This window comes from Phyllostomus discolor, chromosome 3 (assembly GCF_004126475.2).
Source record: "Phyllostomus discolor isolate MPI-MPIP mPhyDis1 chromosome 3, mPhyDis1.pri.v3, whole genome shotgun sequence".
Lineage (NCBI taxonomy): Eukaryota > Metazoa > Chordata > Mammalia > Chiroptera > Phyllostomidae > Phyllostomus > Phyllostomus discolor.
In genome coordinates, this window is record NC_040905.2 from 10,753,199 (window position 1) to 10,766,590 (window position 13,392).

The window sequence follows — 13,392 nt, forward strand, 5'->3', positions numbered from 1 at the left end:
AAAGATTTTACTTATTTTTAGAGGAGAAGGGAGGGAGAAAAAGAGGCAGAGAAACACCTGTGCGTGGTTGCCTCTCACATGCCTGCCCCCGGGGACCTGGCCAGCAAATCCAGGCATATGACCCAATCGGGAATCCAACCAGCGACCCCCTGCTTTGCAGGCTGGTACTCAATCCACTGAGCCACACTAGCCAGGGCTGAATAGCATTTTTTAATGTGCTGTAATGTGTTTCTCACTATAGCTAGCTTATCTACAGTATTATACATACTACTTAAATTAGCAAAGAAAATAAAAACTATAAGTCACCTGGCTGGTATGGTTCAGTGGATTGAGTGCTGGCCGGCCTATGAACCAAAGGGTTGCCAGTTCGATTCCCAGTCAGGGCACAAGCCTGGGTTGCAAGTCAGGTTCCCAGTAATGGGCGCACAAAAGGCAACCACACACTGATATTCCCCTCCTTCTTTCTCTTTCCCTTTATAATAAATAAAATCATTTTAAAAACTGTAATAAATCTCAAGCTAAAAACAAGAAAGTAGATAACTTCCCTCTTGCAAAAAAACCCCAATATCTTAGTTCCAATTCTATTGCCCAAGGGACCAAAACAATACAATCCTTACCAACAGCTAAAGGAACTCTGTTTTAAACTTTACTTTGATTTATTTTGATACACAAATTATATTATGTATATACTGTTAAGGATGTACTCAAATAAAATGTTCTCACCCAAAAATAAGCCTCAAGGTCATAATCTATACCCCTCAAAATTGTATTTTGAAATTAACACAAAAATATAATTGCCCCTCACGAATCATAGATTTAGAAATATATCCTTAAGATAATTATATAGCTCAATTCCAATTAATCAATTCAACAAAAACGTACTGAATAACTACAACCTAGGACAAGCACTCCTACAGCACCAGTGATTTAGTATGGCTAATGGACATAGGAATAATTTATTTTATCAAGAGATACAAGTAATACACTGACAAATGCTACAAAATGGAATGACCAGGGAAACTTCCACAAAAAAGGCCATGCTTTCTCTTTCTCTTAAAAAAAAATTTCTGGTCCTTGACTTGATATTTTGAGATGTAACACATGATTATAGAAGAAAGTAGAAATGCTATACAAATTATGTCAATGTTTTTTCACCAGCAACATTTTGAACTTAGGAAGATCTCAGAATTTGAGATTCAAACTATTGTAAGTTTCATCAAGAAAAGTGTATTTATTGAAAAAATTATGTACTGTATAAGTGAATCCACTCAGTTCAAAACTGTGTTGTTCAAGGATCAATAATAACACATTACAGGACCATGCAAATTATTCACCAGACTATGTAAAAATTTGCTTAGGAGGAGATAAAGATTGTAGGGTCACTGACAGAGAAAGGAAGACACACATGTGAAAAAGGGGAAGAAAAAAGGGTACAAAGATTAGAAGAGTTAAATAAAAATATATGTCAATATGTCTTTGAAGGTAACCTGAAGGCAGGTTACCACATAAATACTGTATTCCTAATTCTTGTCTCAAAATGGAAAGAATGGTTAACAGTAGCTCTGAGGCCATTACATTTTTCCATTTGGTCATTACCAAGGAAAAACTAAATTACATATAGCCTACGTTTAGATGATGAATTTCTTTAGATGAAAATTGGCAACCCACAATCCTATTAGATAAAGATAAGTAAAAGTGATTTTAAATTCTCAAAGGGTTGTCAAGGAGCAGTGCTGAGAAAACTCAGTGATGCATTTTTTACCTTGCTAGGATTAATGTCAAAGACATTTTTGTTTTGCAAATAAAAATTAAATATACGGCCATAAAGATTAATATTTTTAGAGTAAATTATGTTTGAGTTTTAATAATTCATTAGTGTTTCAAGCACTGGTATCTAGAATAATTACTTTTAAAAAACAGTACTCATATCAAAAACAAGTTCGCATTTTATCAGCACAAGACTAAAGGACTGAGAAGTGTAAGTGACCCAAATACGTTAACTCTAACAAAAAGAAATCCACTATTTAAAAATAATGTCAAAGTTCCTGAATTTCTCAGATGTAAAAGCATAAGAAATTATTTTAATAAATTAATTAATTAATGTTGCTAATTCCATGTTTCTGCATACTGAAAAAATTTTTCCTTTCTGCCCAAGGGCAAATACATACCACAGAAAACCTTAAGTTTGGCATATTTATGTTAAATGATATGTTACACAGATGTAAAATGGCAAAACAATTTACCTACATAACTTATGTTGATAATTTAATGTATTTGGGAGAATATTTTTTAATGCTCAACAATTTTATTAAAAATAATTCAAGAATCATAATATTATGAAAATAAATTGGCTTTTCTATATTTGCAAAAGCTATCTATTCCACGGATAAAGCATGCATACATAGGGTGGGACAAAAGTAGGTTTACAGTTTTGAGTATGCAAAACAGTTTATTCTCATATTATTTATTAATTATGGTATTATTTTCCATATGAACTATAGACCTACTTTTGCCCCACCCTGTATTTAAAAATAATGTCCTTTTTAAATGCATATTATACATACATTTTGTACATTATATGTGGTGTATAATAACATTTTTTTAAGACTGTAACCCAATGATGTATTGGTGATAACTGACCAAAACATGTCAGAATCCCTGTTTTTAAATTATCTTCAGGATCTCTTTATAAGCTACACAAGAATAACAGTCTCACATCTCTATAATCAAGCCTACCCTTGTGTGGCAAAATGGAAAGAAGTTTCAAATTAGAAAATATTTAGGTTGAAATCTCCTTTCTATTACTTGCTGTCTTTGCCACCCTGGACAAGTTTCTTAAACATGATGAACCTCAATTTCCTTGTCTGTAAAATAAGAACACAATCACTAACCTCACTGGGTGGCTGGGTGGTTCAAATTACAATATACAGTGTATTGGTTAAGGTTGATGGGTGAAGCATTAACTCTGGAGTCCTTGCTCCACTTCCACAGTTGGGTTAGTTGCTTCATCATTCTATACCTCAATTTTCTCACATATCTTAGGGTAATAAATACAACCAAACTCCCACTATACCTCAAAGAATTGAGAAAATCCATATAAAGCCCCTGGCACAGTTTCTGGCACACAAAAATCACTCAATAATATTACATATTACAAATGTAAAGCACTTAATACAGAGCCTGCCACACACAAAAAGATCTTATTAAATCTTAGTTTTCTTAAACTAGGTTCTAAATTACTTTTTACTTTCTCAAAAATTCAAATTCACCTCTGAAAAATGAAAATTTACTAGTAAGGATAAGAAAAACACTATCTCAAAGGTTCTAAAGGTATTAGCTAAGGGAATCCCCATAAGGCTGTATACAACAACAGCTCTGGAATAAGTGTACAACTTTTCAAGGGAATGACTTTCAAAGGATCAAATTCTTTGGTTATGTAAATATTGGAACTTTAAAAAAAAATGATCGGTCATATTACTTTATAGATTCATTATCTACTATATGATAACTGGTCTGGACAGTGATTTCTATGAATGAAATCTCTGCCTAAAGATGAATTTTCCCTTTCTGAATGTAGATACTTTGACCACTTCAAGTTAATATAAAAAAAACCTACAACTAAAAATATCACAGATTGTTTAACAAGTAAATTTAAAATATAAGATAGCAAAGATTTGTGGATTTCAAAAACATTATATATACATATATATGATATATAGCCTGAATTCTACTTATAGTTCTTTGCCTAAAGTAAACAATTTCCTTGACTACATTACTTGCAGGTATTTAATCAAATGAGCAACCAAAGGATAATATTAAGATTTTACTAAAACTAGAAATGTGGAATCCTAAATCCTTAGCAACACACGTGCTGATAAATCAGATAATTTACTATTTTTAATTATTTATTTTTATTTAATCTTTATTGTATTTTTTCCATTACCATTTAGTCCCCTTATACCCCACACGCCCAGTTGATCATTTACTATTACTAAAACTATAAGACAGCCGGCAATTTTCTAACCTTTCCACCCTCATTTTCTTCATCTGTAAATTGTGCATGGTTAACTGTCTCTAATTCATGAGTTTTTTAGAGGAATTAAATGAGATAATATTGTGGGGAAATATTTAACACAACTCCTGACAAATAATATGCCCTTAAAATATTAACTAGCTGGCAATGCTGGATAAAACAAAAATAACCTCTCCTAATAATACCACTTTGGGAATAGAAAGGAATATGCCTTAAGACATAATGAAATAACTCAATTCATCAACACTGACTCCAGATTCACACCAAACACAATGATATATAAAATAAATATCTAAAATCATTTTGTTACTTTACTTACACAGACAAAACATTGACCACATAAAATACTCTTTAAAATTATAATTATGCCCTTAAATTAAAAGACCTTGTTTTTAAAACTGTTTTTAAATCAACTAGAAACACTAAAAGTCCACTCTAATGTAATTTCTAACGTAAAAGTACTATTTTCATACCAGGAAAATATAACTGAGAGAGATCAAATCTCTCTAAAAGAAGGAAAAGCACCTTGGACTCAGATAACTGAAAAAGTTACGAACGGTATCAGTGTCAACACTAAGCAATGCATAGCAGCATGACCAGACCTCAGCTATTTCTTAAAGCAACATAATCTAATAAACAACTATTAAGAGTCAGGGAATCCCTTATTCTCCCACTGACTCACTACTTGAATCTATACCAATCATGTGGCCTCTGATGTCAAGCTTTTCATCAAAAAATGGCAATCATACTGGTCCCTTGTTCCACAGGGAAATGAGAATACTTTTAAAGGAACTCAGATCACCTTGAAAAAGGACCAATTTAAAACTACAAAAGGCCCTGGCTGGTGTGGCTCAGTGGCTTGAGTGAGGGCCTGCAAACTGAAAGGTTTCCAGTTCAATTCCCAGTCAGGGCACATGCCTGGGTTGCAAGCCAGGCTCCTAGTTGGGGCATGCAAGAATCTGATGTTTCTGTCCCTCTCTTTCTCCCTCCCTCCCACTCTCTAAAAATAAACAAAATCTTAAAAAAAAAAAAAAAAACTACAAAGAGTAATAATAAATGACTACTAAAAACAGAGAAACCTCTACTTAGAAAGTACATTTTAAAGTCTCGTGCCTTACTTGGTTGGAGCATTCATCCCATGCACCAAAAGGTTGCATGGTCGAATTCGATCCCTGGTCAGGGCACACACCTAGCTTGTGGGTTCAATCCCAATCAGAGCACATACAACCATCTGATATTCTCTCTCTCTCTCCTCCTCATTCCTCTCTCTCTAAAATAAATATATCCTGGAGTGTGGATTAAATGATTTTGAAAAGCTATATAAAACCACAAATTACCACCAAAGCCAACTTAGTATGTTCAAAATATTAAATAAATACCTTGAACTAAAACAGTTAATTACCAGACTTCTATGAAGTTCCTGGTTAGTAATTTCCTAGTCATTTTATGGCAAATAAGAGTGATAACAGAACTGAAGTGACATTTCTTCAAAAGGAATTTTTACTTACAATACTTCAGTCTTCCCATTCACTTCATATGGAGCTGAAATCTTTTTTTTAAATTTCAGAATTACTTAAAAATTATGGTTTTCCTAATAAGCAATGGGGTAGGGAAAGTTAAATGAAATTATATAAAACTCATTCTTTATTTTTATTTACTCCTGTATTACTAATTTTTAATCTTATTTTGACAAGGTAAAAATACCACATTACAGTATGTCAAATATAATACAGACAAGTCAAATGTTTCTAGCATAGCAGTTTGATGATGGATTGGTACTAAAAAAAAATTAAATACAAAGTTAGTTTAGGAAGTCTTTAAAAAACCCATATTTGAGCTGGGTAGTCCAGCTCCAAATAAAGAAAATTTCATGTTTGAATGGGTAGAGCTTTGCTAATAATATTTCTGAAATTTAATAATGATCACTATGCAGAAAACCGAAGTACATTTACTACCATACTGAAAACTTTCACTTTTCCTCCCCAAAGAGACTCTCAAAGTCTGTCTTTCTTTCAAAGACAGTTTTTTTTCTTCTTAAAGATAGACAGTATCATCAGGACCCCTCGCATAGGTTCAAAATGCTTTTAAATAACTAGTAAACAGATGTTGAATGGTCTTTTAGTCTGCAGACTAAAGAGAAACAGTAAACCATAATGTTGAAATTTCCTTTAGGCATATTAGGAAATATTTCTCCAAATAATATAGTAACTAGCAGTGTAAGAGTACTGAAACACTACAGTTGTCTCCATTCACTGAATTAACAAACTAATAATGGGAATACAAGATTAACCACTAGTGACTATTCCAACCAACTCAGGGGAGGTAAAGCAGGCTATTCATAATCCCTAGGGAAGTACAAATTATTCATTCCAACTAAATTATCAAAAATTTCAAGTTCAAGTTTAGGTTTACTCGAGTTTTATAATGTTTTCTCTTTAAAAAATAACCTATTTATTAGTTGATTAAATAAAAGTATTTTCAATCTACTTTAAAGAAGTGTTTTTATGCTGTTAAACATTTAATAAAAGGCATTACAAAATCTATTACTTTGAGATTGCTAACTATGTACAATTGGGGAAATAAGATCTGATATAACTAATTCACTTTCATTTAAGTCCAAAGTCACTAGAGAAAAAAAAAATCAGTCACATAAACTGAATACCTAACACACACAGATTTAAACAATCTATGTAAGCAGCTGTCTTTAAGTAAAAATTCTGAAAGTTCCTTCTGTTGGTGAAAGCTAAGCAAGCGGAACTTCTTCTTTTCCCATTACCTTTAACAGAAATATGTTCAGCCCTTGACATGTCCGCTGTATTTTAAGTAGTAATGACAATTACAGTCCATGTAGGGGCCTTTTAAACATTTATACTGAGGCCCTTATCTGCCTCCCCAAACACCAAACCCTGAGCTCAGATGTTAAGTGTTTCTTCTCCCTTCCATATTCCCTCCCCCTAGCAGGCCCCCAGTCGCATGCCCCCCAACAGGGTAGGCCTGAGGCCCAGTAGCAAACAGTGTCTAACAGGAGCAGGCAGCACAAAGACAGGAATGGGAGATTAGTGGGAGGGAGGGAGGCCGGGATTGGGGCTCAAGCAGGAGCTTCAGGCTTTTTAAAATTCAAACTGCTTCCCTGACCAATACAAATCACGGACACGCTACTGACTACTACACACGGATTTATAGCATTAAAAACATACCTAGTACGTGACAGCTATATTAACTTCAGTCGTCTTAACATTTTCCCATACGTTTACAGTAAATGTGGTACAATTTATTTTAAGCAGAATACTAAACTCAAAAATAACCTTCAGAAAAGTTACTCTAGTCTACAGTGACAATTTACCAGACAAAAAATTCTAAGCAATGTACACCACCACCAGTTTGTAAAACAAGGGACTTTGTTGATCAGTGTTGCTTCATTTTAACCAATAAAAGCTTCCCTACACTGAATATGATACAAAGTATCAAAACAGTCGAGCGCAGGTACATTTTATTTTGCTATGCAATTCGTATCGCTGAAAACTTTTAAATTGGCTGTTTTCCTTTCTACCCATCTACGCCTCCATAACAAGCTCAAAACACTTAACTCACACTCAACCAGAATTTAAGATAAAACTTATGTTTTTCTCCGCATTATACAGATAATTTGACCTATGAAAATGACACCTCTCTCATTACACAGTCAAACATCATGCTGGGCACAACAGCCAATGACAATCCTGGGCCTCAAGATGATCTGCCCTGACATGAAAGGATGGCACCTTCTACCTTTTTTAACCTTCCAGGGATTTTTAAAGCAAAACTTATTTTGTATACTTGTAAAGAAAATGGTTTCACCTGTATCTCAGCACAATTCTCAAACGTTTTAAAATTCTTTTTAGTATGCTTCTACACGCTAAAGCAGGAAGTACCTGAGTATTTTAGGTACAGTCGTTTTAGAAACTGTCCTTACATAACACACAGAAATGTAAAGTGGCAGGGTAAACCTGTCAAGTGCTTTATACTTGCCTTTGAATAAAATGTCCATGTGCAACAAACACTGTCAAACAACAACATAAAAGCTCTTTTTTTGTGGCGTGGAGGGGGGGACATAATGCGGTGTCTACAATACTATGGTTTTCCTTGCATTAATATTCATGCGAGCGACTTAATTCTTCAAAAAAAAGAAAATGAGTCTTTATGAAACTTTCCAACGTCCAAACAAGTTTTACCCGGGGAAAAGAATTACCACGGGATCCGTGTCGGAGTATTTACATTTCTCTCACTACTGAAACTACTCTCCTCCTCCGTGGGGTCACAGGGGGAAGAAGGGGGGTTGTTTGTTTCACCGGGACGTTCCCCACTCCCGGACCAGGAAAGTTTGTAAATATGGGGACGAGCAGGGCACACCTCGCTGGTAGTGTATTGTTTCCGTCTACTCGCCGGCCGCGGCTCCTCTCCGGGCGAGGCCTGTCACCGACCGGCCGCAGCCCCGCTCCGCCCGGAGCTCTCCTAATCCCCGAGCTCAAGTAGATTCCGCTGGCCCGCGGCCTGCACTCTCCGCCGGGCCTACGCCTCCCCGGCCGCCCGGCAGGAGCCGTGCCCGCCAGCGGAGGCGGCCGGGAGAGGGTGCGAAACCCCGCCGACCAGGGCGGCTGCCACCGGCGAGGAGCGAACTCCGGACTCGCCCGCGGAGGAGACCCGGGGCCGCTGAGGCAGCGGCGGGGAGGGGAGCGCGGAGCGGAGACGCTTAGGACCTGGCGCCGCCGCCGCCGCCGCCGCCGCCGAAATAAAGAGCAGGAATTTACCTGGGCGAATCGGCGTCTGAATCCGAGGGGAGGCCGAGGCCGCGGCGGCGAGAGACTATAATCCGGGCCGGGAGGGGGGGTGGCTACGGCTCCTCTTCCGTCTCCTCAGTGCGGGGAACATGTAGAGCCGGGGGGAGACCAGCCGAGAAGACAAATCGCTGCTTCTTCTTCCTCCTCCTCCTCCTTCTCCCACATAGAAACACTCACAAACACCCGGCCGGGGGCCCGAGCTACCGGGGGGGCATCGCCGCCGGCCCGGGAACCAATCCTCCTGTCGGCGGGGGCGTCCCTCCCTGCGGCTTGGTGGTGTCGGGTGAGTCGGTACCGACGGAGGGAGGGGGGGGGGGGGGGGGGGGGAAGGAGCCCTGTGTGTCTCTCTCTCTCGTTCCGTCTCTCCCTCTCAGAACAAAATGCCGACCGGAAGTGCAGCTGCAGGAATGACTCCCTCCACCGGCGCCAAACACTAACAACCACCCCCTCTTCCCCACTCCACTTCCGCCACCGCCGCCGCCGCCGCCACTTCGGCTCGCGTCCTCGGCCGAGCCGCTTCGTTCCGCCCGGCCTCCGGGGCCTGGCCGCGGGCGGCGGCGGCGGCTCTGCTCCGCGCCCTTCTGCTCCTCAGCGGCTGCTGCGGATGTTGCTTTTGACTGATCCTGCGGAGCGGCGCTCTCGCTGCGGCGCGGGCGGGCCGGCTCCCTCGGGTCTTTATTTTCCTGGAGGCCGACCGGATGGCTGTCCCGATTCGGTGGGTCGAGTGCGGGGGGCCCTCCGGCCCGGCCCGGCTCGGCTCGCAGGCCGCGCCCGCTGCCCCCGCGGGTCGTCATTAGCTTTAGGGGAGCCGAGCGCCGGGGCAGGACACGTAGAGGATGCCCGAGATTCGACGGCGAAGGTGCATTTTTAAATGGTGTATCCCTGCAGGCCTGGTGGATGTATCGTACACCTTCTCTCTTTTTGAGAGGCCGGACTTTACGCCTGTCCTCTGCATTATTTCTGCGGGGTAAGAACGCAGCCCCTGGAGGTGAAGAAGATTGCCAGCTGAACCGAACTGGAGTCGTGTTTGTGATGCATTTATTTCTGGAAATAAGGGGTCTTTTCTGAACCTCCTTTTTGTTGGTGGTGGGTCTGGCTGTTCCCTAACTCGGATAAAGGCCTCTGTAGGCGACGCTGTTTGGAGCGAGTGGCTGGCCCGCGGCGGCCCGGAGCGCGCGGGTTGGCGGTCCCCCTTCAGTGTGGGTGGAGCCGAGCGCGCTGGAGAGGTGCCCGCGCGACCCCGGCCACGGCGACCGCGGACACGGGTGGGCCGATTTCAGACATCCCTTTCCTTGATATATTTGAAACTGAGGTTCTGGACGCAAATGTGATTACGTGTAGAGTACCATGCTTCTTGTAGTCTATTGTAACACGTGAAACAACTATCCTTCTAGGGTCTTTATTAAGTTTACTTGTGTAAATTAAAGGGGCATTATTCTGTAGGTTAAAAAAAATGCAGTAGGTAAGCGAATTATTTAGTAAACGGGACGATATTTGTGTTATATTTTCATGAATTTGGTTAAATATTAATTATAAATGGGAATTTTTGCCTACAGGTTATTCCTTTTGTCTCAAAAAAAAAAATCACTGGAGGGACCTAAGGTCAGATCTTGTCACTCCTTACTCTGACCCTCCAGTGGCTTTGCATCTAGCTGAGAGTGAGAGCCAAAGCCGTGCTGGCAGCGTGAAGGCCTGGCACGCTGGGACGGGAGAGAAGCTGCGCTGGCGTCCTAGCAATCGGGACCTCTGCCTCTCCTTTTCCCTGTGTCAGGCTCTTTCCCCAGTTAACCATAAGGATTGCGCCCTCACCTTAGAGTGTTTGCTCAAATGCCACCTCGGGGCTCCGGTGGCCACTCTTTAAACTGCACGTTCTCTTTTCCATTTTATCACTCAGGCATTCTACATATCATACGTATTTATTATCTGTCTTACTCAGTGCAACAAATTCCAGGAGGGCCGAGGGGGTTTGTTTTCCTCCGTTGATGTTCAGAGGAAATATGTGTGGAGAATGATGGCTGACACGGAGTGGATGCTTAGTATTTGGTTAATGAGTGAATGAGAGCCATAATCCCATTACTCCCCTGCACACACACCAATTTCTGAACTCTGTTCCTTTGATTATACTTACATATGCTACAGATAACTTGATGAAAGAGATGGGAAAACTGGGGGTAAACACCTAAGGGAAAAAGTGCGAATTTATTACAGAGTTCTAGAAAAAAAGGCACATTCTAGATATTTGAAAAAAACCTTCCACAGTACCAGAAGGCCACAAACTAGTGATGATATTTTTTTTTTTTTAGGTTTCCATAAATGGGCTTGCTATCGGACAGTGGATCTATCACGTGATCATGTTGGTACTGGGCCCATTAGTTTTGCTCTGTTCCTGAATTAACAAACCGACTTGTTCACCCACTGCCCTTTTTTCTTGCAAAATACATGCTATTTCACTGAATTAAAGTTAAGAATTGGTTGGCCTACCCCAAATGCAGCGCTACTGGAAAAGTTCTTCACCAAGTATTTACTGGCACAAAAGGTGTGCCAGTCAGTGATTCAAAAGGTGCGTGTTTCTGAGGCCTTATGTAAAGGAGCACATCTGGCCTACTCTGGTTACTACTCAATTATGCTGTCAGGCAAAAAACAAATGCTAGTGAGATTTATTTTTAGTTTTCCTTCAGAAGAAAAGGTTCAGTGAAACTTAGGGCAGGATTAGTATGGAGATTTTTACTTCACCTTTTAGCTTGTTCATTTAGATACATTTACTTTATAATAGTTCTAGGTATGTCAATAAATTAATTTTAAAACTATTAAAAAATTGGAATTTTATTTTCTGGTTGCTGGAAAAACACCTTTTTTAAAAGATTTGATTTATTTATTTTTTAGAGAGGGAAGGGAGGGAGGAAAAGGAGAGAGGAAGAAGAAACATCAATGTGCAGTTGCCGGGGGGCCGTGACCTGCAACCCAGGCATGTGCCCTGACTGGGAATCGAACCTGAGATGCTTTGGTTCTCAGCCCGCGCCTCAATCGAAAAACACCTTTTAAAATAAGTAAGTATACCTGCAAACTAGAAATTGCAATAAAGCTTTGGCTATGATATAATCATTTCATTTATGGAATTTTTAGACAAGGAAAAGACAGTCTTGATAGTTATTTTATAACCATTAACAATTAGTCATTGTTTAATAAACCCAGCAGTCTGTTAAGTAAATTTATCCATTAATCTTTAAGAACAGCATTAAGTGTTATACAGAGGGTTGGAATATGTTTTTTCACTCAGTTTCAAAATACTTTAAAATTTCAATTCACTCAAGGAAACATAATTATCTTCCTATATATCTATACTTAAAATGTTTCCTGATAAACTATAATTTTTGGATGTCTGGGTAACTGAAGTCTTGGCATATTGTAGCATATATTTTCAAATGTTGTATATTTTATTTTTCAGTTTCTTTGACTTACTTATTAGAGACTTATTAAGTGCTCATTAGCTTTATGATAGGTACTTCCTGTATATTAGTGAATGAAAACAGACAAGGTCTCTGCCTTTAAGGTTTTAACTTATATATAGTTTATATCAACTTTCTGCTAGACTCATAGAGTTCAAGAAATTGCTTCAGTGCATATTAGAATATCTCTTTATAAATAAATGAGTTTCATTTGCCTAAATTTAAGTATCCAAGTAGAGATCTTGTGTAGAAGTGATTAATTTAATATTAGTGTTTTCTTGATTTTATTGTCTCATTTCTTATTTTTTGTTTTTTGGGGGTTTTGCCTAATAATTATTTTTCTCAACATTATCCATTTGTTTTGCTCTTCCATTTTCAAATGGAAGAGACTTTGTCAAATATGAGTTAATTTATAGTTGATCAATAAATTGGAGATTTAATAAAATATTTTAAGTAGATTTAAATATTAACTATTGATTCATCAGGAGGAATTGGTGCAATTGACAGATTATGAATTATTTTTACTGATAATACTTATCTTTAAGAGAAATACAATTTGTCACAAAATGATAGCAATGAAAAATTTTAGAAAATCATTTTCTTAATATTTCATGCCCACAGTTCTATACTTTGTTAGTGATTAAAATTAACTCTTTCTTAAAGAAATGTTTTATTTATTTATTTTTAGAGAAGGGGAGGAAACAGGAGAGAAACTTCTACCAGCTACCTCTCGCACACCCCCAACTGGGGACCTGGCCCACAACCCAGGCACATGCCCTGACTGGGAATCAAACAGGCAACCTTTCCGTCCACAGGCAGACAGACACTCAGTCCACTGAGCCACACCAGCCAGGGCAAAATTAACTCTTACAGGAACAGATTTTCTTAAATATACTCAAAAAGTAAAGGCTGTATAGTATTTGTATGTTTTGTACATTATTTCAAAGTTATTTCATATTTAGGATAATTAAGTTACTTTGGGGGTGATTTTTATCTTAAGAAACTTGGATGAAGAGTTAATTATAGATGTTGATTTGAGGGTGGGCTACAAAAATATCAAACAATTTAACGGTCTGTAAATAAGTTCCTACTTCAA

At 38.7% G+C, this 13,392-nt stretch overlaps 1 protein-coding gene across 3 annotated transcripts in view; it reads right to left on the reverse strand.

Moving 5' to 3' along the window:
* NIPBL (NIPBL cohesin loading factor) overlaps positions 1–9,226 on the reverse strand; it is a 186,834-nt gene extending 177,608 nt beyond the window's left edge. For 2 of the 3 annotated variants that reach the window (XM_036020202.1, XM_036020204.1), the window contains exon 1: positions 8,821–9,226. The gene's annotated coding sequence lies outside the window, so the exon portion shown is untranslated. The remainder of the gene's footprint in view (positions 1–8,820) is intronic. The other variant, XM_036020205.1, reaches the window with a different exon arrangement.
* Positions 9,227–13,392: the final 4,166 nt, after the last annotated feature.